Source organism: Uloborus diversus, chromosome 6, assembly GCF_026930045.1.
Source record: "Uloborus diversus isolate 005 chromosome 6, Udiv.v.3.1, whole genome shotgun sequence".
Taxonomy (NCBI): domain Eukaryota; kingdom Metazoa; phylum Arthropoda; class Arachnida; order Araneae; family Uloboridae; genus Uloborus; species Uloborus diversus.
The window spans coordinates 77,964,867-77,991,169 of record NC_072736.1 but is presented as its reverse complement, the minus strand read 5'-3'; the positions used below and the strand labels follow the sequence as shown (position 1 = coordinate 77,991,169).

Here is a 26,303-nt window from a genome sequence, read left to right as displayed (position 1 = left end):
ATGCTTGTTATTATTTGAAGTTGTGCTATTCACTTATATATCAAATAAAGAGTGGGTAGTTCTTAATAGCTTTACAAATATGCGGAATATTTCCAATTACATTTATCTGATCCTTTTGAAATTGGAAAACTTTTCATCTTACAAATAAAAAAATCAATACAAATAATACTTTCGCGAATTCATCAAGTCATTTCTCACTTTTACTACATAAATAGACCACGAGCTTTAGAAATTCGTGAAACTGTATTATTTTAGCTTAAATGTAAAACGAGTTTGATATAGTTTTTTTTTCTTTTTTTTTGCCATTTATATTTGCGAAAAAATCATCGATTACAATTAACTCCGTGATACATGCTTCTGAAATATATTTTTCTTACAAAATAAGTTCTACAGTTCTTTCTCGGAACGACAAAGACTGTTTATATTATTAAAAGGATTTTTCAATAATATATTTTTTTCCAAATACACTATCTCTTCTCTATGTATCGCTAATACATTATCATTACTGTTGCTAATTGTTTTACCCCTCAAAAGTTCAGTGTATTGTTGTGAATGTAACGATATTCTTAGAGGGGTATTAATTTTTCTCTTAGGTTTTTTTTTAATTAATTCATCACGATTCTGTGTGCTAAAACACATATGAAGATAATACTTCCTTAGCATTCGCTATTTAACTAATCTTCAGAAACCTTTGCAATGTAGATTTGCAATTATTGCATGTTCACTTTATATTTCTGTAGCTTAGCAACATATAAAGCTATAATTATTTTTGCATATCTTATTTTTCTTTATTTCAATTGCTTGAACTTTGAACGAAGAACTTGAGAAAAACCTATACCTAGCTAGAAATTACTAACAAGTGTGCTTTGCCTCAATGGTGCAAATAGCACAACATCGTAAAATTCAAATACGATTTTAAAGTATAAATATTAAGAGCTGAATTCAAGCATTGTTTAGTAGACTATTTTTGAATTTTGTTCAAATGTTTTCCATCAAGTAAGGCACACACTTTTTTGTTCAAATAATCGTTATAAGAAGCCCTTAATAATGTTACAGCATTCATGTTAGCTTGTGATAGTTTATATTTTATTGGAACATCAGAATTAGTGTTAAATTTAGAGGAGCTTATGGTGTTTTAATACCATAATAGTTCATGTGTTTCACAGAATATATAATTGATTTAAAAAGTCAAACTCAAAACTGGTACAAAATTCAACTAATTGTGGATATTTGTGTCTCGTTAAAGTTGATTTCTTAAAGATTTTTTCCTAAAAGAAATTATGAAAATAAGTTTATTTCCGAGGGGCGTACAATAGTCAAGTAGTATAGAGTAAAAAATTGAAATTAAAAATAAGTAGGTATTTTTGTTACGAGACAAGTTTTAATGAAGCGCGCTCACACACATACAAATAAACATTAACATAAATGTAATCACAACATTTTTTAAAATTGATAATTAAAAGCATCACTCTTACGAATGAATAATATTGAATTACATTAGCCAAACTCTCAATGGAAAGCGTTTCCTATCTAAGTTCTTCTGCATTTCATGCTTTTCGGGTTAGATTTTGTTTCATACGTAGAGGAGGGTGGCTCAAAGTGGGTATACCTTCGTTTGCCTCCCCCCCATTGGTGTGTAAGCGGCGATGCATACGTGTGTCGCGTTTACGTGAACAACCGCGACTTTTAATAAGTCCCAGCGAAGCACCAGTGAAGCGGCAAGGCGCAACCAGGCTTAAAATTAAAAAAAGAGCTATATTTCTAAAAGAAAATGAAGTTTTGTAACTTCTGATTAGTTGAAGACGAGCTTATTTTTTTGATTGTCAATAATATTACGTTATTCTGACATCATTCACCTACAAACTACGATAGTCATTCAGTTTGTTTCTTTTTAAAATTAAAGACCATAATTATTGAAATAAAAAACGTGCCTTTGGGGAAAGCGGGTATAGGATTTAATCATATATTTATTTAAAATTTCTTGACTCGTGTGCTGACATTGATTTTCTATTTCAGTACGATAAGTTAATTTTAAAAAGTTATTTTTAAGCATGGCAATTAATTAATCTATTGATTTAATCAGTTATTTCTTTATGTTTTATAAACAAATGTGATGAGTTTAAATTGAATCAGTGAAACTATCCTAGGTAGCAAATCTATTGTTTTAATCAATTATAACTTCATATTTGATTGGCAAATGTACCAAATAACAATTAGTTAAACTTACCCGCTTTGGGCTCCCTGGTAGGGCAAAGCGGGTTTGTCAGATGTTTGTAAAGTTTGATGATAAATAATTATTGGGTTTGAAACAATACAGAAATCACTTTTTACTTTGAAATTCAAGAACCCTGCTAGGAAATAAAACCGAAATTGTTGCGATAAAGATCCAAAAACTACAATTTTCGAGCGTTCTTCGAAAACCTACCCGCGTTGGCTCACCCTCCCCCAATGTTCATAAATCAAAATAGATTATATCTTGGAATCAGTCAAATTTATATAAAGCAGATATTATCTTTAAAAAAAAATTTAAAAAAAACGGAATTAAGTTATAAGTCGTCCAAATCCTTCAATGCAACGTTCACTTTTCATTCATCTGTTACAAATTATTTACAAAGTTTTATCGGTATTTTTTTTTTTTTTTTTTTGTATTTAAAAAAACGGTAGCTTTAAAATTGAAGTTATCTAGGCCCTTTAGTTCTACCTATTTCAGACAAATTTCACAAGACTATCTCATATTTTCGCATCTTATACATTTTATCACACTGTAAAACTGGCTTTCTGATTACGAAAGTAGCGTGTGACGGTAAATACTATACAGAGAGAGATTATCCGAGCAAGGATTCGCACCGACAGGTTCGAGTAAAGGGAATTATTAAACACAAAAATGTAATTAATTGCAGCAAGTATAGCAGAAAAACTTTAAAGCAAAAACATGCTCATGAGCTAAAATTTATACAAAAAAAAAGCGTTTATCAAAAATGGTATTCTTACATACAGTGGCTCCCAAAAGTGTTCGTACACCTACGACGTTCAATGAAATATGACCTTATCCATTGGTTAGAAATAATATTTCGGAGCAGGTATTTAATTATAAGATCTATGATCGATTTTCAACAAAACTATATGAAATTTATTTTAAAAATATTAAAACTTAATTTTTTAAAAATCAAAAACCAAAAAGTGCCAGAAAGTTTATCTCACAAAAGTCTTCGTACACTTTAAAAAATGCCTATATATTATTGAATCATCTAACTTTTTATTAAGTTATTATTTAGAAGAATATCATACGGTATCAACAATACCTTTTAAACGTCTGGGAATAGATTTTATTCTTTTTTCTTTTTCTTTTTGCTTGATTTCTGAGCAAGTGTTCAACCACACTTCGACAGTCTTTTTGTTTCTAGCTCTATTTTCGTTTCAATGCCGTATTTTCGTAATCTAGCCTCCATATATCTCTGAATATGTTACATTAAGTTCAAATCTGGAGATTGAAAGGGTACTTTATAAATTTTAGGACAATTTTTGAGGCACTAGACTTAAATGTTGAAAACCTTGTGATTCTTATCGTTATGTTGATGAAAAACAAAGTTGTTTCCGATAACCAAATTTTTGTCTAAGAGTTTAAAATTGGACTTTACAATATTTAAACGAACAGCATGATTCATTATTTCATCTAAAATTTCCAAACAACAAAATCCTGATGCTGATATGCACCCTCACACAAGAACGCCTTCACCGTCCTGATTAGCTGGTCCAACTAAGTTCTTAAGGTTCAGTTCCTAATTTTTTTCTTCTATTTACAATTATACAACAATTTAAACAAAAATGCTGAATTTATTTTTATCTGTAAGTAAGACGTAATTCCAAAACGTTTTGTGCGCTTTTATCATTGATTTTGCAACGAAAAGCTTAAGCTTTCTGCTTTTCGCACGGCCAAGAAAATTTCTGCGAGAAGAGGTCCCATGTAATCCAACTAATCAGAGAACTTGGCGAAGAATTTTAGGTGAAAATTAAATGTAAAAATTTTCATTCAACTCTGCAGAAACTTTTACAGCACTCAAATGTGTATTTTTCATAAATTTTTTAACTGTAAATCTCCGACCACGCTTTGTCAACTTTGCTGGTTGACCTTTTCTTACCTTGTTTTCGGTCCGATTCTTTTCTTTAAAGCATTTTATCAAGCACTTTACCATAGAATGGAATGAATTGTCTAGTTTAAAGACATTTCAAAACAATTTACCGCTACTGTGAGGAAAAAATTCAACTTTCGAATGGTGTTTGTGGTTTTTTACGAACACCAGCCATTTTAAAGTAATAAGCACAATATTAAGGAATAAATAAACAAAAAATCAAAGTCAAATGACCTTTAAGGGTCAACACAATGCAAAAATAATAAAAAAAAAACGCCGTATGATAATTTTAATTATGAATTTATTCGAAAATATTTGAGTGTACGATGACTTTTGTGGCGTATTATTTCTTTGTCTCTTCATTTTTTTGATAAATTTCAAAAAGAAGATCCGTCAATATTTTGAAAAAACTACAGGGTTGTACTTAGAATGACATAGGAATGATATGACGAAATATTGAACTTCATATTCGAATTCAGTTTCGCGTTATTTTGATTTTACTTTACTAAAAAATTTCAAAGTGTACGAACACTTTTGGGAGCCACTGTATACAGGGAAAAAATGAGTATTTATTTTAGTAATGTAGTTATATTTTTTTCAACTAAATTATTTTTTCATCAAAGTAAATATGTTTTTTTAAATAACGCTGATTAGTTTTATTGTTATGGTTTTGAACAATGGGTAACTTAAACAATTAATAAACTCTGATAAAATAAGAAATAAGCAAAGTTTAAAATTATATTCAAAAACAAATAAATAAATAAATAAATAAATAAAATAAAAGTAAAAATTAAAAAAGACTAAATTTGAAATTTGTAGCAATGTGAAAGGGCTAAGCTCTTCTTAAAGGTAAACACTTTTTAAATCCCAACTGTTGAGAATTAAATATCTGATAATTATCGTCTGCGCGAAAATGTTGTTTGAGCTGAAAGCGATATCACATGATCTCTAAAACCGAATTAAATTAAACCTTGCTTAGAATAGTAAGAATCCTTTAAAATTTCTCCATCTCTTTAAGGAAGTCTTATGACGGTTCTCTAATGCAAAGTAAATTTATTATTATATTTTCATTATTTTAATGTTTTGTTGCGGTAGAGAGAATATTTAAAAAGAATAAGATTCAAAACTTCATTACGAGAAAAAAATTGATACACTATTTCAGAATCGCCCTAACATCGTATTTATCACCAAATGTATTTATTTATACATATCTTTCTTCACATAAAAAGATGTGGAAAATAACTGCATGGAATAAATTTTAGTGATATTTACAAAATAAAACCAGTTTAAGTGCAATCAAAATGAAAAACATGAACCAACTACAGTAAACAGGTGTACAACTCTTGAAGGGCATCATTTTTCAAGTAAAAATATTACGTGAAAATGAGCATTCCGTTACACGTTCAAAACATTTTACTGGAACAGAAAACGGTAATTGGAGTCTGAGTTATTAAAAGGGAAATGCATGCAGCTCTCTAAAATTTTACGCATTCATGTTATTTTAAAGCAAATAACTAAAGCTATTCAATATGTTCTGCTTTGATAGCGAAATGGAAGTGACTAATAGCTGTATTATAAAAGTATTTCAGTGCTGTTGTCATTAAATTTTTAGAGTTAAAGTTTAGTTAAGGTACAGCTTGTGTTACACAATTTTCGGTTTTTCTGGCATATTTTTGATGCATAAAAATTGAGTTTTTGAATACATATTGATACGTTTTTAAAGTCAATTTGTGGTTATATTGATATGTATATGTAGGTGTTATAGTAAAGGATTAATTTTCATTCTCAGTAAACTATTAATACATTTTATTTGAATGTCTGTCTTTTTCGTACCCTTATAAGTGTCTTAAGTTTTAATATTTTGTTGACTAAGTATTTCAAGATACAGAAATAGTATAAGTTACTTTAGGATCTTATTTTATTAAGTTACTTTCAGATTATGGAGGTTAATTTCCATAATATAATTTAAAAAAAACACATTATTCAAGGTGAGAAATAAATAAATATCGTTGTGCACAAAAGTAAAAGAAAATATTACTACATTTAATGGCACAAATTTTGCAATAACTGCATACATGTGTCTCAGAGTTACAAGGAACCATCTTTTAAATTCAAAAGATTTAAGCACCTCTTTTTCATTGAAAAAAAAGTTCCTTACAACCTCAAACAGAGTGTATGCAGTTCTCGGTAAATTTAGGCGATTTAATATCGTTGTACTTTCTTTCATTGTTCTAATTGTTTGAATTTTGACAGAGACTATACTGTCTATATAAAACGGTCTATGTAGTATGGGAAAGTAATTTTCATACTAATCTCTTTCTTTTGTGACAATAAGTGGCCAATGATATAATATATAATGATGATTTTCTTGCAGAGTATTTAAACTTCACAATCGTTTGTTGCTAGTTATATTTCAGTTTTTTTTTTTTTTTTTTGGTATTTTTCACTTATTATACCAGGAAGAATATTTCCAACATTTTTCGAATTTTACACGATCAAAATTTAATATCAAAAACTATTTTAATTGTTTCATTTTGACCGATTTATGCAGATTTCTTCTTAAAAATTGCAGGCTTCATCATATGTTAATTTTATTTCTAGCAGCTTTTCACTGTTATAGTATACGTTTGATACAGATTTTATAACTTATCGACACCCAATAGCATAAGCTATTCAGGCAACGAAAATAAACATATATCATTGGACTTCTAAATATTTTGGTTACAATTAGTTTCAAAGCTCAAATCATGGGTAGGTTTTTATTGAAAAGTGTTTTAAAGACATGTTGCATACTACCTCAATTACTTTGACAAAGTTAAAGGGTGAAATTAAATAAACAAAAGACAAATATCAATTCGTTACTGAAACAAAATGTTTAAAAGGGGTTTGAAATTTTTCTGAAGCATGCGTTTGGGGTATTAGAATAAATTATAAAAATAGGAAATCAATTAAAATAAACAACATTGGCATTTATACCAATAAATTATGTTTTTGTGCATTGATAACAGAACATATAGGAAAATAGAATCTATAAAGATTCCTACCGTTTTCCGGAACATATTCAGATGCTTTGCTTCGGTAAAAATATATCTTTCTTACCCTGTATATGCGACTGTTTGATTACAAAATGTAAAAGAAAAAAATCATTAAAATCTTTAATGCATGTTTTCTAACCTTTACATTATTTCTCTCTAATTATTTGCAATATCATGTAGGCATTTTTTTTTGTTAATTAGGATAGCAGTTTTTCAAAATTTAAGTCATCCAGATATATTAGTCCTAATGAGTTTTTTTTTTTAAATTTTACTACACAATCTTACTTATTAATTACAACTTCTAACATGTAAATCAAACCTCCTGATTAAAACAGTGCAATGAAGATAAAACGCATACAGAACAGTTTATGTTATGCTATCCTTTAAATTTAAGGACGTAACTCCTTTTACTTTTCTGTATCTTCTACTCCTTAAATCTGTATATAGTCTGACTGTTTAACTTTTTTTCTGTATTTGAGTAGCTCATTAAAGTAATGAAATATATTTAGGTATGTCTGCAATCATGATGTCTATTAAGTCATTTTAATTCCGAATCGAATAATGCACTTCTTTATTGTGCACTACTACCGCTTTTTACAGTGTAAATCGGTTTTTCTTACTGAGAGAGTAACCTATGACGATAAAAAGCATAAAGGGGCGTTTATGTATAGCTTTCCTTCTATGAACTTAAAGCGTGTTTTATTTTCCCTTTTGCTTAATTTTATTTTATTAATTCATTTATTGCATCAGTTGAACATTCATTAAATGATTTTAACTTTCCTACTTATTTGGATTGGGACTGATTAAAATTCGAGATTTTAATTACAATTTTTCTTTTCGAAATCTCAATCACAATTGCAATTAGTGCTTTATTATGTTATCTGAAGAAAATTCGCTTGGCACTGGTGGAAGTCTTCAATTTTGCAATAAAAATATGATACTCATGTACCAAGAAATATATTTCCGACTTCTACAAAGCATTTAGATTTAGTTGAATTGAAGTTCAGTCAAGTTTCTTGTTCTTTCATTTTTCTAACGAACTTTATCCAAACGAACGTTAATACTTGTTGTATTAGTCAGCTTTGGGATACATTTGTTTGAAAAAAAATGTCGCTCTACTTTCTGTGTGATTTATTCTAAAAAGTTTTGTTAAGTAAATTAAACTATGGTTGGTTGGGGTAAGTGGGACCCCCTTTGCGAAAATTTCGTTTTAAATCCTTATACAAAAGTTTTGCAACAAAACAAAACAAACAAAAAAGAAAAAAACTTATTGTGTTATTTTATCTCGAACATTATCTTTACTAATAATAAAGCTGAAAGTCTCTGTCTGGATGTCTGTAGGATGTCTGGATCTCTGTGACGCGCATATCGCCTAGACCGTTCGGCCGATTTTCATGAAATTTGGGACAAAGTTAGTTTGTAGCAGGGGGGTGTGTACCTCGATGCGATTTTTCAAGAATTCTATTTTGTTCTTTTTTTATTTAAATTTTTAAGAACATTTTTCTGGAGCAAAATTATCATAAGATAAGCGAGTAAATTACAAAATTACCATGACGTCGTATGGGAGAGCGAAAGAACATAGCCAATTGGCGATAAATTCGTCATCCATTATTTGTAAATATACAGACGAATCGACTGATCTTTTAATTTTTCAACTACGAGCAAAACCGTGCGGGTACCACTAGTTAAGTAATAAAAGTACATCATTATTGCTAAAAGAATGCTTTAAATATTCTTAACTAAAAAAAATAAATAAATAAGACGAGTGTCCAATATAGCCCCACACTTTCACCTCTTTTATTAAAATTTAAATCAAGCATAACTAAACTAGTATGTTGTGGCCATCACGAAACTCTCTTCTATATTTTTCTTTTTTTCTGATCCCTCCCCATGCTTGACGAGGAAGCAATATTCCAAACAAAAACAAAATTACACATGCAAAAACTTGACGACCATCCCAATGTCTGAATTATTGCAAAAGCAAAGCAAAGAGCGAAAATTGAAAGTTATTTTAAAATCCTTGCTTGAATTAACTACACGTATTTTATTTGTTCACAAACATAAGATGACAACAGTTAAAAATTTTAAATCATTAAGATAATATTTCCATTGACTAATAATAAGAATAGATAATATAATAATATCACTTGAATTGTCCAGCCAGAACACCATTGGTACAGATGTTCACGACCTCGTTTTCGTAGTGGAAATCTTAAAACTTTAAAATTTTCGGAGGGGTCGAAGACCTTTCAGACTTGTTCCAAGTGTTCCGTTGAGCAGGCCTCGCCTGACCATATACTGTCGTGCCTGGGGCTCTTCAGGAGGGATCTGACGGGAGACCCACTGACGGTGCTGGATTTTTTGAGGGTAAACAAACTCATGGACCTGGTCTAGCTCTGCTGACCATGGGGGCATGCAACAACAACATAGACCGAGGTATGGCAACCCTTTTGCTGCTCATAAACCAAACCATGTGACTGGTGGATATCCTAGCAACAGCGGGCATTGATCGTAGCAGACGATCAAGCCGGCGAGAAATTAAAATAAATAGAATTGATGGAACACGGAAGGATGATCTTTTATGGAGTCCGATTTGTAAATTTGTTATTCTAAGTTGTAAATATTTTGTTAATATAGTGAGTTTTTCGTTTAGATAGTATTGTGCATTTTCTTTAGTCAATTTCAATAACTCTCTAAGTAATTAAGGATGCAAATGCCCAAAAAGAATCGGCAAACGCTAAGATTTTTTACATACAATTTCAATTTAAGATACCGATTAGTACAATTTTGCGTTAACGCAAAACGTTTACGCCATTACGTTTACGCCAACGCTGACGTAGCAGTTCCAAATGAAATAAAAGTTACTGAAAACTGTGATCAAAAACTAATTACTAATGTCAAAGTAATGCATAACTAAAAGAAAAACAGTTCAATCTCTGCATCTGAAAAAAATTTATAATGAAAACACATTACGTCTTAAAACACATGTCGAGTGCCAAACTATAGATAATGTTGCCATCTAGCAACCATGCTGCCCAAGTTTTCGCCAAGCCTTCCACCAGTCACATGATGTATCCATGAACCAATTTTTTCATCAGCAAATCTGGGAAAGCTCGGTCTATTCTTATTATTAGTCTATGAATATTTCCGATCATTTCCATACAATTACTAGTATGTTGTGGCCATCACGAAACTTTCTTCTATATCTTTCTTATAATTCTGATCCCTCCCCATGCTTAACGAGGAAGCAATATTCCCAACAAACACAAAATTACATATGCCAAAACTTGACGACTATCGCAATTCGCAACTCCAACGAACTATAGGGGGCATTGCAGTCACTGTCTAATGGCGGACGAAAAAACTAAAACAAACGCACGTGGTAACGAAGAAAATGCTAATAAGCCTAGTAAATTTTGTTCGTATGCATGATTTTTTCGCTTTGTTCTTTTTAAATTAATTTTCAAAGTCTTGTTGATATTCTGACCCACGTAGAAAGAAATGAGAATTCAAGAAGCATTACTAAATGTCAAACATTAATGCAAACTACGTAGTTTGTAGTTCTAAGCAGCCATTTCCACGATGTTGAATTCGATATTTATCAGTTCTTGATAAAACTAAATAATAATTGTGGCCTGACAAGAATAACAATTAATGCTAGAAAATTTAATATGACATTACAAATTATTACCAAAAGAAGATGATACTTCTTTGCTTTGCTTGACTAGCGCTTATTGTTTTGCATTTGTAGTTAAGTTATTTCTCTCGAATTCCTGAATCGGTTAATTTAAAAATTTTCTGTTTCGATGTTTCTAATTTCTGAGTTACGATTTAATTATGTCATGTTATGCAAATCATCTACAAAATTCCTACGGATATATGGTGGTAGTTTTCTTTTCAGTTGATTGACCATTATTTCTTTTACTTATCGAATTCTGTAATCTTACTACCATTTTATTCCACTCATGATAAAAATTAAAAATGGTTTAACTAAAAACGCGAAATCTCGCCAAGGCTACTTTGCTCGCACAATACAAAAACTATAACCCTAAACAAATTTGGCAAAACCTTTCAGCTGAGAATAAGAGGAATAAAGTATATTCTTTCTCGGTTAAACATTTTTCATTTTGTTTTACGATAATATATTCAAGAAAATATTTGCATACTGTCCATTCCAACTAAATGCTGCTGTAAAATATGGTTAGTTAAATTAATTTAAGATTAAAAAAAACTCATTCTTACAAATTCATACAAAACAATAAAATTTTTTACTTTGTATAACGTTATCCAAGTTTGTTAATCAAGCCATTTCTCAATCATTTTATATTTTAGAAGGAAATAGGGAAAACTAACATTATTTTGAGAAGCTCGAGAATACTACTAAGGGACGAATTAATTTCTGTAGCTGAAAGCAAACTAAGACACATCGATTGCGTTAATAAATACTCAGAACAAACTGCTTGTGTTTACGTCAACAGACACACGTGGAACGCAACGTGGCAATGTTATAATTTCTTCGGCAGTTTTTAAATCACCACAAGGTAGCTTATTCGAGCGCTGGAGTTGCAAATCCCTGATTTATCTCAAAAGCAAAGCAAATAATGAAAATTTAAAATTATTTTAAAAGCCTTGCATGAAATAATTACAAACATTTATGTGTTAATAAACACAAGATGGCAACAGTTAACAATTTTAAATCATTGAATCATTGAGATAATATTTCCGATCACTTCCATACTATTAAAATCACGAGATAAACGCAGACGACAGTATATTACGGTTTATCTTTCTCATTGTTGCAATTTTAATGCTATTTTTAGTCACAAAAAAAAAAATGGCCCCCCCCATGGAGCGATTGGCGCCAAAATTGAACCAACGCTTGTTTACATATGGATTCACATTTATTCCTAATTTCATATAGAACGTAGCATTACTTCTTGAGATACGGCACTCACAATAAAAAAAAAGAACAATAGATTACGCCACCCCTTTTTCAGCTATTGACACCAAAATAGAATCAGCACTTATACTCTCTAGGGGCTACTTGTCGATAAATTTTTCTTTCATTCCGTTCATTATTTCTTGAGATACAGCAGTTACAATTGACGACAAAAAACGTGATATAGCTCAACCCCCGTTTGACTTATTAACACCAAAATTGAATCAGCACCTGTTCCTGCTATTAGCAACATATGGACCAAATTTTGTTTGATTCCGCCAGTTACTTCCTGAGGAATAGGAAGCACGCTTAACTCAAAAAACGTCCTATTGCTCCACCCCCTTGGAGGAATTCGCACCAAAATCCAATGGGCACAAGTTCACATAGGGGCACATATGTGTACCAAATTTCGTTCGATTTCATGCGGTAGTTTTTGCTGTAGAGCGGCTACAAAAAACTGGTCACACACAGAAGTGACATACACACGGACACACACACACACACACACACACACACACACACACACACACACACACACACACACACACACACACAGACATTTTCCAAAAATAGTCGAAATGGACTCAGCACACCTCAAAACGTTCAAATCCGTCAAAATTCGAAATTCGAAAATTTGCACGAATCCAACACTTTCTTCTATGTATTAGATATAGAAGAAAGTAAAAAGGGGTAAGATGGTTTTTCTTGATAGAGCATGTACATTTTTAGTATAAATTTTTGTTTTTTTTAAATGCATCCGTGTATGAAATATTTATTGTTTTTTAAATCTGCACGAAGGACAATTAAAAAAAAAAAAAACTTTTACATCTTTGAAGGCTTGTAGGTATATATTTAACTTTTGCATATAAAAGTGTGTTGAATAAACGTAATACAGTTGTTTAGGATAAATTTTGCATAATAGACAAAACTATAAGTTGAAAAAGAAAAACTGGAAACACTAAATGGCTGCGTTTATGTAAGGTTATCTAAGAAAGAACCATTACCATTTCATCCTCTGCAATAATTCCAACGTATCTGCACCAGGCGAATAAAAAGTGTCATATTTCTATTCGTTCTTGAAAATTCAGCAATATTTATTAAATTATTATTATCAACTTTCAACATAGGACCTATAGAATGCTTTATGGTATTCTTTCATGAAAGTTTCACAAATACGTAATCGCCAGCTTTAGCAGTTTTTCCATCTGAACTATTAATTCCTACTAAGTCATGACAATTGTCTTGTACTTCACTAATACAAATATTTCATCAAAACTACTTTTGATTTTAAAACTCTGACTATTACGTGGGGATCCACTTGCCTCATAGAGAAGGGTCTCACTTACCCCTTATATCAAAAATTTACGGGGTAAGTGGAACGTCTCCTCTTAAACAGTTATTACCAATATTGTGTACAAAAGTTCTTGTTGCAGTATGCACTTTAGGTTAAACTATACATGAAAGTTTAATGATCATAAAAAATAATAAAAACTAACCTTGCAACACTTCTTCGAAAAATGTTGCTTGAACTGGCAAAAAAATATTTTTCTGAATTTTTATTGACTGAGTTCTGTAACCTAGAAAAAAATTCTACGAATCCCAAATATATGCAAAACCAATCACTGTGATGTAATATGACATGATCAGTGTATGAAAGTATAAAAACCATAAGCATATTTCAGTTTTAGGGGGGTGACCTACTTCTCCAAACCAACCCTATAAGCAATCTATTTTTGCAATAAAATCACCGGAATTTAAAGCTTATGTAATAATGTACTCACCTTATACTTATTGTAGTAAATACCTCTTTCCCATTACTTACTTTTAAAATTCTATTTCGGTTTAATTACTAGCAGCAAAGTTTTTTCCCCAGGTCTAAAAAACTAAATTTACTTCAGTATGCACTTCCATCTTTAACTCATGCTGTGACACGAGTCGTAACGTATTTTATCTATATATAAGTTATGGCAATGTTTTTAAGTACATACCTTGGGGGGGGGGGTATTTTATGTAAATACAACCTGCTTTCTAACATTGGGAGAAAGAGAACTTTGCCGCGTAAGATGTATAACTATGGAAAACAATCTTAAAATTAAATTATTTTCTATGGTATTTATAATCAATTGTTACATGTATATAATCTTCCAAAAATTACTTCGAACATAGTATGAGCTCGTGATTCCTTGGATCTATTTTACGGAGAATAAAAACGGATTTCAGCATACGCTTACATCCTCAACTCATGTAGTAACACAAATCAAAATGCTAAAGTAATTGTGTTACGAAAATATTAGTTTTTCACTAGAAACCTTCTATTTTATGTGAACAAACTACTTCAACTTTGGGAGCAGTAAATTATAAACTTCACAAGTACAGAAAATAGCCTTCAAATGAAAATATTTTTCACGGTTATTAATCAAATATTGTCCATACTTATTTTCTGGAAACCATTTCAAAAAAAAAAAAAAAAAAAATGTTCGGAATCCCTTCGATCTATTTTACGGAGATTGAAAAAAATAAAATTCGAAATTTACGTATTATTATTATGAATCATTAAATTTAATTTATTTAGAGCGTACTTTTAGTTGGGTATTTGAATATTTGTTTTCAGTGGCAGTTTCATTGTAAGAACAAAAAATATTGCACCTAAAACAGTTGTTAAAGTAATTTTACAATATTCTGTCGCATACTTCCTTAAGCTGAAACAAAACGTTAAAGTTGTGCATTATCTGTAACAGCAAAAAAACTGTTACCTTTCTTTATTAAAAATCACTCCCAGATTTTGTACAGTGTATTCTCGGTTTTGAAATAGCTTCTGTTCGTGAACTGTTACTTAGATACATTTGAAAAACATTCTGAAGAACAATAGGAACATACAAGCAATTATTGTAACCTTATTAAATTAATTAAAACAAATATTTTGGAATCCAACCATTTTGAATCACAAACACTGCAAATTACGGCAGACACGTGTTTCGGTGTTACAAAGAACATCTCTTTGAATGCAAAAAGTGGGAGCTTCTGGATGAAAGTCATTCGAGAAAAGCAACATGGTAGAACAGGAGACAGTATAAATACCAAAAAAAAAAAAGTTAACAAAACAAAAAAGACAAAATGACACCTAGAGCCGAAATTCATTACATAATTCCATCAGTAAAAAACCGTTGAGTAATAAATTCCTAAGATAACCCATAAAAAATGCAAATTGTCCAAAAATGAAACCACTCTGAATAAATTAGCGATAAATTTACCGACGGGAAAAATTATGTATGGATGCAATGTAGCAAATGGAGAAATGCAGGAAAAAAAACAGAGTGAAGAAAAACAAATTTGAATTAGTTGATCACAAAACGAAATAAGAAAGCAAAAAAATGAAAAAATGAAAGTAAGAATTGTGCAGATGTTTGCATAAAAATAGTAGAAAAACTAAAGCAATTTTTAAAATGGGGGTCCACACAGAAGAAATGTACAGAATTGCAGTACGATCGTCAACTAAATTAGACCGGTTCCCCAGAATGTGGTTAGATCCCCAAAAATCAAGATCCAACTAATTAGGGCATTTTTGGATAATCGTATAATTATTTTGGTGTCTCTTACAGTTTTTTCAGTATTATATAGTAATTATTTCTCAATAAAGTCCGTTGTTGAGTGCCTTAAGTCATTTTAATGCGTATGAATTATACCATTTTCAATCGATATTTTTAAATGTTTTGCTTTCACTTGTAAAAATAACGCATTTTTCAGCAGATAAGATTAAAACTAAAGTTATTTTATACTCCCAAAACTTTCAGAAAGTAGTTCACCTATTATTTTAATCCACCAGACAGATCTCGGTAACAAAAAAGTAGGATAATTGGGCAACTTTAAAAACGGGAATGGCAATTTTTTTTTTCCGTCTTACTTTATCCTGGTTTAGAACTGGCAATAGCAATAGTGCATATTACAAATGATGTGCTTAGAGGGCATTTTAAAAGAAATTAATGCATGCCTTACGCTTTACAGTTCACATTATATCCCTATTCAATTCAATTAGTTGGGTACTCAGTTAATCGCTTTATGGATACTCTACTACAATATTAAAATTAATACCCTCGTAGAAATATTCGCTATCTTTATTTGTTTGCAAGTTTCGTTTTAAACACATTTAGAGCTTATTACTACAGACAGGTCCTTAAAACCTTCACTAAGACTAGCTGATAATTACATATTTACATATAAATTTATTTTTTATTTAAATTACATTTATAACTCCTACTTGAGTATAAAGTATTTTTAGGCAGCTGTCTGATATGGTAATATTAAAATCAATAATTTTGTAGAAGTATCGACTATCTTTATTATATTTTCGTTTTAAACACATTTAGAGTTTTTTCCACACACGTAATTTTCACTAAGAACGCTTAACAATTATTTTACTTTTAAACTGCTCCTACTTTAATAGATAGTCTTTTATGAGAGGTGTCTTTTTCTGGTTTGTTTTACAATATTAAAATTAATATCTTTGTAGAAGCATCCATTACTTTTATTTGCTTGTGATTTTTGTTTTAAACTCATTTGGAGGGCAGACATCATTTACATTAAACTCATTTACAGACATGACATCGTAGTTTTCTCTAAGACCACTAATCAATTACATTTTTATTCACGCTGTTATAACTTCTACTTCAATATGTCTCTCAAGGCAGATGTCTTTATCTGGTAAGCTTTCTTAATTAAATTTAATTTGGATAAATAACGTTGCTAATTTAAGGAAACTATTCACGTTCGTCTGAGAATGATTTTTATCGCGGCGTCTGTGACTACGTGATATGTGCTTTGATACTTAGCGAATGGTTAACAATCCTAATTGGGTAACATGTCCTAATCGATAATTTAATTATAGCAAAAATAATTTAACTGTCAAATGCACAAATAGCTTTGAAAATTAATCAACCCTTTCGACCAATGTATCGTAATGTAACAATTGTTTGGACTTTGTTTGTTCTTTAGGAAATATTTTAAGTTAATGTTGTTTGACAAAAATAGTTTCAAATGTTAATTAGCTTGAAATAATGTATGTAGTATATGTTTTAAGTATTAAAGTAGTTAAGAAATTCAAATCTCGAGGTTTTGCAAAAGATTTCGTAGCAAAACAATTGCTTCGGAAACAGATGGGAATTTCTTAGAAACGGAATGAAGTTTGAAAAAACGATTTGTAAAAATCGGACGATGAAACTACCATGTAGTTAGCAACTTGTGAAAGGTTGCAACAAAACAGGACTGCTCAATTCCATGAAAAAATCTTTATCTTCTTTACTAATAATAAAGCTGAATGTCCCTCTGTCCGGATCTCTGTGACGCGCGTAGCGCCTAGACCGTTCGGCCGATCTTCATGAAATTTGGCACAAAGTTAGTTTGTACCATGAAGATGTGCACCTCGAAGCGATTTTTCGAAAATTCGATGTGGTTCATTTTCCAATCCAATTTTAAGAACAAAAATATCATAAGATGTACGAGTAAATTACGAAATTATCATAACGTGGAACCGTAACATGGGTACAAGCCAATTGGCGAGAAAATTCATCATACATTATTTGTAAATATACAGGCGAACCAAAAGAACTTATAATTTTCTATTACCGGCAAAGCCGTGCGGGTATCACTAGTGTACAATAAAAGAACATAATCCGTTTAAATAGCAGTTCGGGAGCAAGCATGCAAATATTGGAGAAACCAATTGTTAATTCACAGTGAAAAAATCCGAAACGTTACTGGAAAATAATTGACAGTTAGTACGCCTAATGTCTGTTCGTGTCGTTTCTGGCAAAATACGGGGAAGCTTCCCAATAAAAGACAGTAATCTTTTGCAAATTAACGTTCAATCTTCCTGAAAAATTAAAAAAAATTTTTCACAAAAATCATTTATTCTTCTGACTTTGATACGTTTATAGTAATAGCTCGATATCTGGTTTATCTGGAAAACTTTTAAAGCAAGTATGGGCAAAGCTAAAGCAGAACTGCTAACAAAAACTCTGCCCGCAGTTCCCGCAAAAATAAACATCCAGAAAATACATTTCACCCTTGTTTGGGGCTTAGTCAATTTAAAAGTGCCATAACCGAGTTTAAAGCGAAGCACCTAATAAATGAGCTGAATATGTTTTTACACTGGTAGCTAAAAATTTTTATCATTGCAGTGAGAAATTTGAATTCTTGAAACTTGTAGCAACTCAGGAAACGGTTTTCAAAATATGCTTGTTTCTTACTGGGATCTGGTAGAAACCAGGAATATCCCGGAACATTGCCCGGGTAAAATCTGTGACTTTTCGGAATTTTCTTAGCGTTGGAATTACATAACATATAGTCCCCCGATATCAAATTTGAAGTTGTAAAAAAAATCAAGAATATACAACAAGAAGAAAAATAATAAACGTAGACTAAAAATATGAACTGTTCATACACACTTGTTTAAATAGCAACAAATTTTACGCAGAAATAATATTTTTTTTTGCATACTGCATAAATCTAACGCATAATATACCTTGTTGATACGTAACAAAGTGTTTAATGTTTGAGTCTTATATCCTCATATATATAATAGCCAAAGATCGAGTAACGCTCCTGGCGTCATCAATAATGAAGCTCCTGCCACGGCATGATAATTTGATAATATTTACGGGAAATGCTTACGTTCGACGACGACTGGTGGGTTGATCACATGACAGCTAATGATGTCAGCGATTACTAACCAGTTGTTCACCAACCATTGCTTCATCGAACGCTTACGGTTGATTATGATCACCTGTTACTTGCACAGACATAATGCAGACGAATATCACGCAGGTAAAAAATACTTATAATTGGTCAAAAATGTCACAAAGTTCAACCAACAAATCAACCAGCTTAAATTGCGGTCTACCGGTAGATCAACCGGTGAGGCTCATAGAATGACATCGGTAGCAACCAGTTAATCGATAGCTCTCATAGAACTCATGCGGTTAGTCATCGGTCGACCGGTTGAGGTCATCGAACGCAACCAATGAACGATATCTACTGGAGTTAGGGTTAAAATTTCAACTTTCAAAATATTACCAAACAGGCAACTGAATCGTTCGCAATATTCAACCGTCATACCTTGATGGGCGATTTTCTAGTCTAATAATAATGATGCAATAATTGTTTCTTATATATTATGTAGTTCAGTAATTTTTGTTTTTTATTACTATCAAGTGAAGTGTTCGATTTTTTATTATTTTAAATCAATTTTATAGTCTTATCCGTATTTTTTTATACTTAAAGTTTCATTTGTAATTATACTGGGATTTTCTCTGGTAAGACGTCGTAAAGTACCGTTGGAAGCATAAGGGCTTCATTTGAGATCACGTAGACTTTTTATAAAGGAGGGTTCAAAAAGCATGAAAGAAAGCAAACGATCGTTGTGTAAAAAAGACAAACCGCAAAAACACGAAACCTATTTTGGTGAAAAATGAATGCCATTTGATAGGTATACGAGTAGAGAAGATGCTCGAAGTGTCTACCGTCCCCGATCATAGTGTTATATGGCCGCTTATGAAATTTAGTGTAATTTGTTTTTTCACGGGATTAATAAGGGCATCAATTTGCCTTGTGATGACCAGTTTCAGGTCTTCCAACGAATCAGGGGGTTTGTCTGTGTTGGAATATCATACGAAGTTGCTTGAATGCAGGTTCAAACTGTTTGTAAAGTCATTCTATCTAATGCAATTCGAACGCTCACTAAACGTCGTACCAAGCCACGTGAAGATGTGAGCAGTTTTCTGGAAACGAGCCTGCATGAACCCCCGATACTTCACTCCTGTGACCCTGTTGTCAATGAATATCAGACTAAGTATAATTTTATTTTCAGTAAGTTACAACCTATAGCCAGGGTTAAGGCAGAAATACTGTCAGTGCTAATTCTGTATTAGCTACCAGTTTGTTTTTAACTCTTGGCTTCCTTAAGAGGTTTTCCACCTCCTGCTCAGGCACTTCCTATTCCAGGCTAGTGAGTGCTAATAATCACGAAACTGCAGTCCTCGGAAGGAATGACTGAGCTGGCAGTGCATTTCATGTAAGTATTATTGTCTATGATATGGCATAACACCCCGTGACCTTATGGGGATACATAAGGTCACGGTATATATATATATATATATATATATATATATATATATATATATATATATATATATATATATATATATATATATATATATATATATATATATATATATATATATATATATATATATATATATATATATATATATATATATATAATTCAATTATTGCATTATTGCTTTAGTATATATTTTTCAAGTCTTTTCAATACTTCATTTTCAATCTATTCCAATTGAAATTTAAACTTTTGCGTATTAACTGATGACAATTCACTTTTATTTGTTTCGATACTTACCAGGAAACGACGACTCACGATCAAGGAAATTCGAAAAAAATCAAAATTGGTAGCATTTGAAAGAACATCGTAAAAAATGTTTGTGGCACAAAAATTACGTGCCCTCGCCACCCCGTTATCGAAATATGAGGTCTTAATGTTAGTCGAAATTTTAAGCTAAGTCGCCAAATTTAGGGAATTTTGTTCAGAAATGGTAGATACGGCGCGAATTTAAAATCTGCATCTGACAACCCATTTCATCGCCATTTTTGGTCTTCACCAAAACGCGTGAAAGATGTTTTAATTTGATTCTTTACTCATAGGTGACTACCAGGGGGAAAGAGAGTCATGAACAGACTCGTCATTAAGGTTTTTAGGGGGTTGTTTTCAGGGATATTCTTCTCTCGTCTGGGGGGGGCTTTTGTTTTGTGGGTGCTCAAGAGATTTGTTTGGGGGGGTAGCACTATTGCTCTTGAATTAAATAGACTCCCCTGCTTTACTTGTGTGCGTCAGAGTTATTAGCGAATATGAAGCTTATGAAGCGGAAAGGTTTGCCAGAAGAACAACTTTAAATCAAGATTAAGCTTAAATTTTTATCTTATTATTAATGAAACAAGCAGACCTACCACAGTCGGGAGTGTTCAAGGGGCTAAGGTTGACCCTCCTGATTTTTAACAAAAATGTATTTACATGTATTTATAAAAGTGTAGTATGGAAGGGAAGGGGGACGTTCGCGGGGGAACGCTGTCACTGGAAATATTTGTTTTTTTGTTTTTTTTTGTTTTTTTTTTTAACCATGTAAATGGAATGTTAATTTACTTCAAACCACCATTTTTTCTGCCGAGTCCCCTAATCCCCAAGGTGAGTTCCCAGACACATTATTTACAACTCTAGCTATGCGTATGTGGGTGTGTTTTTGGCATGATAAGCATTTTGTATAATTATGTCGTGGGAAAGTAAAGCGTATTATCAGCATTTTTTTTTTGGTTTTTTCGCCATATTCTGTATTTTGGCCAAGGGTGCCCACCTGGGGGGGGGGGGCGGGGAGCGTGGTGCAGACTGCGCCATTGAAATTTTTAGGGGAGGCGGTTGTGGGGTATTTTCTCTTTTGTGGGGGGCTCTTGCTTTTTGGGAATTTTATACATTTAGGGGGTTACGCCTTTGCCCTTAGAGGGGTGATTACCTCTGCCTTAGCTTTAGTGTACAAAATTGCTTATTTGGTATCCGCTGAAAGTTAAACACAAAAGGACGTCATATTTAAACTTTTCCGTTTTGGAATTCCAAAACAAGTTTCTTCAAATGTCCCACAATTCAGCTGATACTGCGCTTTAACATCCCACGGCAGAATTAACCCTTTCCCCTTTAAAATTTTGATGGCACGAGCAGGATTAAAGTATAGTTTGGCATCTTAGTGTAATTTAAGTAAATTCTACTTCAGTACTTTGAGTGCTAATTACAACATTATTGATACAATATATTTCAAGTATTTCTTAATATAGTTCCTACCTGTATTAATTATGAATATTTCTTTTAGATTCTGCGAAAAGTTAATATGTATACTTGAGGCAATATAAATTAAAAAAAAAGAACTTCCAACTCAGAAATTTTAAATAGCAGATTAACGTTAAATACAAATAAGATGTACAGTAAAATAAAAATGAATGAAGTCTGTCGAAAGGGTAAAAATATGCTACTGTCCCTGACAAATATGACATTGAACAAAATAATAATTAAAAGACAGAAATTTTTGGCGTCAGAAACATTTCATGAATTTAATTCGTGTACAGATATTGCAACCAACAAACTCCATCAAAATGCAGAATTGCAAAGGGATTTGAAATGGAGGCTGCCGAGTTTTCAATAACCCAGACTTATACCAATCATATAGAATTATGTCCAAGTATTGTGGTTTCACTAATCTGGAAATGAATAAGTGATAGTAGTTTCATTGGAACATAACTTGCTAAAGTTATTCCAGTATTTTTAAAAGATGAATAAAAAACATGCAATATATTGTGTATTTACGTTATAACCACTTTTAGCTGTAGTGGCAGATTTTGTTCGGATGTCAAGGGTTGTTTTAACGAACGTCGATTATATTAACAGTTTTTAAGAATGAAAATAACTATTTCCCTCCATCCATAATGTGATTTCCGATATCGATAATTTTGAAGCGCAGGTTATTGACATTTTTTATCCATTGTTTTCTTTTTAGATTTTTTTAAGCTAAAAATCACATATTTTTCCTCACAGTGGTCAAACAATGAAACTTTAAGCATAAATTATAACTTAAAAAAAAGAACGGATACCATAATCCACATGAACATTTTATTTCAACATCAAAGACCATTCGTTTTATTACCTGTGGTTGAGCTTAACTTAGTCTGATTTTTGTACTTATTCATATTAATTCTCCCAGATTATTAAAAAATACTTACAACATATTTCATTAATAAACATTAACACTTAAATAAGTTAAAGTTAAATACACTTAAAATACAGAAAAATTCTGAAATGTATTATTATCACGAATGAAATGATACAATTTATGTTTAATTTCATTGTAAAGTTGTCGTTCCTCTGGTTCTCCGGATAAAGCTTACTACTCTTCACTTTATAGACTTGATGGTGATATTTTAATTTAACGCATACAAGTAAGGGATTAATGCAACACATCTTTCACACACCTTGCAGATGACCTAAAATGGAAATCAGATGCCTTGCATGATGCTAACGATAAAAAAGCGCGGTGTTTTAATTTCTTGTCAAGTTTTTAAATTTGACGACTTTTCTTGAAATTTCGGCAGAATTTAAAACCCCATGTCTTAAAAACGAGTAGACGAGGGCACACAGTTCTTGGGTCAAAAAAATGTCTAAATATGCTCTTTCGAATGCGACCATTTTGAACTTTTTTCATGATTATTGAAGTCGTGAGGTTCCCTGGTTAGCAGTTTTCCACCCTGTAAATCGGGCTTTCTGATTGCGAAAGTATCATATGACGGTAAAAAGCATACAGATTTGTTTATGTTACGAGAGTTGAACTCCTTGCAGTTTTCTGCAACGGCTGCTCATGATGAAGTTGATGGTCTGTCTGTTTAACAAAAATGTATGTCTGTTATTAGTTTATGAAAATGAAAGCCATTCAGGCACATTGTGACGATTCTTCTTTAGTTTCGAATTGCAAATTTATACAATATGCTTCTACATTTTCCACCATGTAGATCAGACTTTCTGATTGCGACAGTATCTTAGGACGGTAAAAAGCATACAGATTTGTTTATGTTACTAGAGTTGAACTCCTTGCAATTTTCTGCAGCAACTGCTCATGATGATATCTATGGTCTGTCTGTTAAACAAAAATGTATGTCTTTGATTAGCTTATGAAAATGAAAGCCATTCATGCCTATTATTTGCAACGATTCGTCTTGAGTTTCGAATTGCAATTTTATACAATATGCTTCTACACAAATTTTCCACCCTGTAAATCAGGCTTTCTGATTGCGACAGTATCTTAGGACGGTAAAAAGCATACAGATTTGTTTTTGTTACAGAGTTGAACTCTTTGCAATTTTCTGCAGCGACTGCTCATGATGACATCGATGGTCTGGCTGTTTAACAAAAATGTATGTCTTTGATTAGCTTATGAAAATGAAAGCCATTCAGGCGTATTATTGGCAACGATTGGTCTTTAATTTCGAATTGCAATTTTATACAATATGCTTCTACACTAATTTTACACCCTGTAAATCAGGCTTTCTGATTGCGATTGTAGCTTAGGACGGTAGAAAGCATACAGATTTGTTTATGTTACAGAGTTGAACTCTTTGCAATTTTCTGCAGCGACTGCTCATGATGACATCGATGGTCTGGCAGTTTAACAAAAATGTATGTCTTTGATTAGCTTATGAAAATGAAAGCCATTCATGCCTATTATTTGCAATGATTCGTCTTGAGTTTCGAATTGCAATTTTATACAATATGCTTCTACACAATTTTCCTCCCTGTAAATCAGGCTTTCTGATTGCGACAGTATCTTAGGACGGTAAAAAGCATACAGATTTGTTTATGTTACAGAGTTGAACTCTTTGCAATTTTATGCAGCGACTGCTCATGATGACATTGATGGTCTGGCTGTTTAACAAAAATGTATGTCTTTGATTAGCTTATGAAAATGAAAGCCATTCAGGCGTATTATTGGCAACGATTCGTCTTGAATTTCGAATTGCAATTTTATACAATACGCTTCTCTTTTTCCACCCTGTAAATTAGGCTTTCTGATTGCGACAGTATCTTAGGACGGTAAAAAGCATACAGATTTGTTTATGTTACAGAGTTGAACTCTTTGCAATTTTCTGCAGCGACTGCTCATGATGACATCGATGGTCTGGCTGTTTAACAAAAATTTATGTCTTTGATTAGCTTATGAAAATGAAAGCCATTCAGGCGTACTATTTGCAACGATTCGTCTTGAATTACGAATTGCAGTTTTATACAATGTACTTTTATACACGATTTTCTACCCTGTAAATTGATTTTATTAAATTTATTTTCTTATTTTTTTTTTTTTTTTGCTGCGCAAGACTTTTGAAGTTGAGAAATTTACATAAATAATGTTTTCGCCAAGAGGCGGATTAGAATATTTAGCAAAAATATTTTTTGACTTTATAAAAGCTGTAACATAACATCCAATAGAATTAATAGTCCGTCTGAAGAGTAATTTTGAAACGTAAAGAGAAACATGTTGTCGCTAAAATATTGCACAAAGTAACTAAAAAAGTTTTAATAAATCACTTAACGAAAATATTTTTTTTTTGTTCATAATCTGTTCCGAATCGCGTTAAACTTTGCGTTTAGTTCTTTCACATATTTTGAAAGCAGTTGCTAAAACCAAAGCAGAGGGCGTGAAAAATATTCCTCTCCGAAAGGAGCATAAAAGGAAAAGAAAAAAATTTATAAATAAGTGCCGGAGCAAGACATCGATATTTCTCGCTCCCTCTAATGCCCCCCCCCCCTCTCACTATCGGCGCTGCGTGACCCACTTTCCGAAGCGTCTGAGGTTCTTTGGAGAGAAGCCAAAAGTAGTGACGGTCCAAAGAAGGGACTTGACTCCGCAACCGAAGTACGCGTGGAATTATTGGAGAAGCGCCATCTGTCGGGAACAGGAGTCAGTAGGCGTGATAATAGGCCTCCAGATCGGCGAAAAATAAATATCGAGTTCGGATTTGTTTCATAAAGCTGAAAAGAATTTCGTCTTTATATCAGCCATGTGTACTGCTTATGGTTCTTTCTTTGAAGTTTTGTCAACTGGGTGCTCGTTTTTGTTAAGATTAAGTTGTTTGTTTTGCTCTTAACTTAATTTATTAAATTTTCTATCTGAATCTTTTTTCACATTTAAATCATTCTTCACATTTAAATCTGTCTGCATTTTCGAACACTCTTTCTTTTAAGTATTTCTATAACTTTCCCTAATATTAGCAAAAAACATTCCAAGCACACACAAAAAAAAAAAAAAAAAAAAAAGAACTTTAAATTTATTTTAAAGCCTCCGTTAGAAAAATTGTATACTTAATTTCTTTGAAGTATATTTTGAGTTGATAACAAATACGATACAACCACGTACCATGGATAACAAGACAAATACTAGACTGAATTATGGCCTACCAGTGATATATTGTCTTCTAATTTTTACTTAATGTTGATACATACGTGAAAGAAAAAAAAATCAGTAAAAATTGTGAATCTTTAAAATTGAACAACAAATTATATAATCGAACAACAACACAAGATTCAATCTTTTTTTTGCTAGGAAA

General features: G+C 31.8%; 1 protein-coding gene across 1 annotated transcript in view; it reads left to right on the top strand.

The window, feature by feature from the left end:
• LOC129224690 (complexin-like) overlaps positions 1 to 26,303 on the top strand; it is a 677,646-nt gene that overhangs the window by 1,009 nt on the left and 650,334 nt on the right. The gene's annotated exons all lie outside the window — the stretch shown is intronic.